We start from the raw sequence: 5,384 nt of genomic DNA on the forward strand, positions 1-5,384 counted from the left end.
GTCATAAGAGGGAAGTATATAGCAATCCAGGCCTTCATAAAAAATGAAGAAAAGTCTCAAATACACAACCTAACCTTAGACCTAAAACAACTGGAAAAATAACAGCAAATAAAGCCCAAACCCAGCATGAGAAGGGAAATAATAAAGGTTAGAGCAGAAATCAATGATATCAAAAAAAAAAAAAAAAACAGTACAAAGTTCAATGAAACTAGGAGCTGGTTTTTTGAAAGAACTAACAAAATTGATAACCCCCTAGCCAGACTGACCTAAAAGAAAAAGCAAAGGACCTAAATAAATAAAATCATGAATGAAAGAGGCGAGATCACAACCGACACTGCAGAAATACAAACAATAATAAAAGATTATTATGAGCAATTACATGCCAACAAACTGGACAATCTGGAAGAAATGGACAAATTCCTAGAAACATATGGACTATGGAAACTGAAACAAGAAGAAATAGAAAATTTGAACAGACCCATAACCAGTATTAAAGAAATTGAATCAGTAATCAGAATCCTCCTAACAAGAAAGAGTCCAGGGCCAGAAGGTTTTCCAAGGGAATTCTAGCAAGCATTTAAAGAAGAGTTAACACCTATTCTTTTGAAGGTGTTCCAAAAAATAGAAATGGAAGGAAAACTTACAAACTCATTCTACGAGGCCAGCATTACCTTGATTCCAGAACCAGACAAAGACCCCACTAAAAAGGAGAACTACAAACCAATTTCCCTGATGAACATGGATGCAAAAATTCTCAACAAGATACTAGCAAACTGGATCCAACAATACATTAAAAGAATTATTCACCATGATCAAGTGGGATTTATACCTGGCATGCAGGGATAGTTTAATATCTGCAAAACAATCAGTGTGATATATCACATCAATAAAAGAAACGATAACAACCACATGATCCTCTCAATAGATGCTGAAAAAGCATTTGACAAAATACAGCATCCTTTCTTGTTAAAAACCGTCAAAGAGTAGGGATAGAAGGACCATACCTCAAGATCATAAAAGCTATATATGAAAGACCTACCTCTAATAGCATCCTCAATGGGGAAAAACTGAGAACTTTATCCATAAGGTCAGGAACATGACAGGGATGTTCACTCTCACTACTGTTATTCAACATAGTATTGGAAGTCCTAGCGTCAGCAGTCAGACAACACAAAGAAAGAAAAGGCATCCAAATTGGGAAGGAGGCAAACTTTCACTGTTTTCAGATGACATGATACTGTATGTGGAAAACCCAAAAGAGTCCACCAAAAAACTGTTAGAACCGATCCATGAATTCAGCAAAGTCGCAGGATATAATAAAATCAATGCACAGAAAAAGAGAGATCACGGAATCGATCCCATTTATAATTACAACAAAAACCATAAAATACCTAGGACTAAACCTAACCAAAGAGGTGAAAATCTACACACTGAAAACTATAGAAAACTTATGGAAGAAATTGAAGAAGACACACAAAAAAATGGAAAAATATTCCATGCTCCCGGATTGGAAGAACAAATATTGTTAAAATGTTGATACTACCTAAAGCAATCTACATATTCAATGCAATCCCTATCAAAATAACACCAGCATTCTTCACAGAACTAGAAAAAACAATCCTGAAATTTGTGTGGAACCAGAAAAGACCCCAAATAGCCAAAGCAATCCTGAAAAAGAAAACCAAAGCCAGAGGCATCAGAATCCCATACTTCAAGCTGTATTACAAAGCTGTAATCATCAAGACAGTATGGTACTGGCACAAAAACAGAGAGATCAATGGAACAGAATAGAGAACCCAGAAATGGACCCACAAATGTATGACCAACTTATCTTTTACAAGCAGGAAAGAATATCCAATGGAATGAAGACAGTCTCTTCAGCAAATGGTGTTGGAAAAACTGGACAGTGGCATGCAGATAAATGAACATGGACCACTTTCTTACACCGTACACAAAAATAAACTCAAAATGGATGGAAGACCTAAATGTAAGACAGGAAGCCATCAAAATCCTTGAGGAGAAAGCAGGCAAAAACCTCTTTGACCTGGCCATGGCAACTTCTTGTTGTTTTTTTTTTTTTAATGTTTATTTATTTTTGAGAGAGAGAAAGACAGTGTGAGCAGGGGAGGGGCAGAGAGAGAGGTAGACACGGAACCTGAAGCATGCTCCAGGATATGAGCTGTCAGCACAAAGCCCAACGTGGGGCTAGAGCCCACGAACCACAAGATCATGACCTGAGCCAAAATGGATCACTCAACTGACTGAGCCATCCAGGCACCCATCAGCTGCAGCAACTTCTTACTCAACACATTTCTGGAAGCAAAGGAAACAAAATAAAAAATGAACTATTGGGACCTCATCAACATAAAAAGCTTATGCACGCTAAGGAAACAATCAATAAAAATAAAAGGCAACTGATGGAATAGGAGAAGATATTTGCAAATGACATATGAGGTAAAGGGGTACTATCCAAAATCTGTAAAGAACTTATCAAACTCAACACCCCAAAAACAAGTAATCCAGGCAAGAAATGGACAAAATACATGATAGACACTTTTCCATAGATAATATCCAGATGGCTAACAGACACATGAAAAAATGCCTAACATCCCTCATCATCAGGGAAATACAGATTAAAACCACAGTAAAAATACCACCTCACACCAGTCAGACTGACTAAAATTAACAACTCAGGCCATAAGAGATGTTGGCAGGGATGCGAAGAAAGAGTATCTCTTTTCCATGGCTGGTGGGAATGCAGACTGGTGCAGCCACTCTGGAAAACAGTGTAGAGGTTCCTCAAAAAGTTAAAAATAGAACTACCCTACAACCCAGCAATTTCCCTACTAGGTATATATCCAAGGGACACAGGTGCTGTTTCAAAAGGACACATGCACCCCAATGTTTATAGCAGTGCTATCAACAATAGCCAAAGTATGGAAAGAGGCCAAATATCCAATGATAGATGAATGGATAAAGAAGCTGCGGTATATATATACAATGGAGTTTTCTCAGCAATCAAAAAGAGTGAAATCTTGCCATTTGCAACTACGTGGATGGATCTAGAGGGTATTATGCTAAGCTAAATTAGGCAGTCAGAGAAAGACAAATATCATATGACTTCACTCATATATGGAATTTAAGATACAAAACAGATGAACATAAGGGAAGGGAAGCAAAAATAAGATAAAAACAGAGAGGGAGACAAACCATAAGAGACTCAAATATAGAGAACAAACAGAGGGTTGCTGGTGGGGTGTTGGGTGGGGAGATGGGCTAAAGGAGTGATGGGCATTAAGGAGGACACTTGTTGGGATGAGCACTGGGTATTATATGTAAGTGATGAATCACTAAATTCTCTATTCCTGAAATTATTATCATTTAAAAAAAAAAGATGTTTGAGTATGGCTCTCCATGAACTCACTGAGAAGGAGCTGGGCCTTCCTTTTTTAAGCCTAGTTCTCATTGACTAGCCCCAGAACCAACTGTGAGTAAATGAGTTAATTCTTAAACACTATGTTTTCGAAATTTCAAATGACCTAGGGGCAGAATGTGGTAGGAACCAGCATGATTAACGTTCTCAGGCTTGAATTGTTTCAGAACTGGTTTGCCTGAGTCCAGAACACACACACACACACACACACTGCTTTCAAATCCTGTGAGTGAGCAAGTGACCAGAAAAGATAAAGTGGGAGCCCTTGCAGCCCCATGAGCCTTCTCTATATTCTTCCAGGCTGTCCTATGACATAAAGAGAAGTCTTATACTGTTTATAAAATCAGGAGAATTAAGGCAGCTAGAGTATTTTATTCTCTCCTCTTTCCTCATCTCTTGTTCACTTGCTTGAACTTTCATCTGAAATATTTTTTAAGTGCACTTATAATGACTACTTCCCAAATTGTTTCAAATGTTATCAGAAAAGGATTCTTTTATAAAAGAGTAAAAACAAGGCTGCAGATAATAAGCTTAACTAGTCCAATAAAACAACTTTGATTTTATTCTTTATAAATGTTATACAAATTGGAAGATATTAATGTTCCATTAGGAAAAAAGGATAATGCACCTGTACTGGGGTTTTGTAGCTTCCACAAAATGCCTTGGCTTATCTAAAACTTTAACAAAGTCCTCCCATCAAACTAATTTTGTAAACTTTCTGAATTTTTATGACCTTAATACTTTTTGAGAAATGTCTGTTAGTATCTTATCAGACACCACTGGTCCTAAAAAGAGTTTGGGAAGAGCTTTGTAGAGGCTATGCTTGGTCTAATTGACTATAAATAAGCTGACTCATGATGTCAATTGACTTATGGCTAGATGATCTATTTTCATATTTTAAGGAATTTCCCCCAAATAGAGAATTTTAGTTAGGAAAACCTTGGAGATTTTCTAGTTCAACTCCATATATGTGTAGGACTGGAATGGGTGTCAAAGTGCACACAAGGCCACACAGAAAGGGACTGACTCAGTCAGAACTAGATCCCAGGTCACTAAAGCTGTCTCTATGGAACCTTCCCCTCAACTTGGCATGCAAATCTCCTATGGACTGACTTGTGGCCCTCCAAAATGCATATGTTGAATCCCTAGCCCCTCATATCTCGGAATGGGAGTCTATTTGGAGACAGGGCCTTTAAAGAGGTGATTCAGTTAAAACAAGGCTGTTAGAGTGAGCACTAGTGCAACCTGATGCGTGTCCTCATAAGGAGAGGAACCTTGAACAATCAAGAAGAGGAACCAGGGAAGGATGCACAAAGAGGAAGGATCATATGAAGACGTGATCATCTGCAAATCAAGGAAAAGGGCTTCCGAAGAAACCAGGTCTGTTAACACCTTGTTCTTGGGCTTCTAGCCTTCAGAAAAGTGAGAGAATCAATTTCTGTTGTGTAAGTCACCCCGTCTGTGGAACTTTGTTACTGTAGCCCTCACAAACGAATGCAGGACTTTCACTATCTGATCCTCTTATTTTCTCAACCCTATTTCCCACTTCACTCCCAGCATAAAATGAACCTTTCATCTACAGTGCAGTCCTTGAACATCCCTGCCTCTGTCCTTCCCCACAGAGTTATTTCACTGTCTAGAATGTCATTTATTTCTTCCCTTGTTCACTAACCCTACACAGTGAAGCCCCACTTCTTTAATGCCATTCTTGACCAGCCCTGCTCATGGTGTTCATTCATTTTGCTAACTCCTTAAAAACTATAACATGAGTTATATCATTCTTTTTGTACAATTACTTATTACTAGCCCTCTTTGCACGATTATGTGTCTTGCCTTTCAAATCTTTTTTTCAAACACTATTTCTTTGATATCTCCACTGTCGCTAGTCTTTGCACATAATCTGTCGATTTTTCTCAACCTCTAAAAAAGTTGGCCAGAAGACTTTTTTTCC

Source organism: Panthera leo, chromosome D1, assembly GCF_018350215.1.
Source record: "Panthera leo isolate Ple1 chromosome D1, P.leo_Ple1_pat1.1, whole genome shotgun sequence".
Lineage (NCBI taxonomy): Eukaryota > Metazoa > Chordata > Mammalia > Carnivora > Felidae > Panthera > Panthera leo.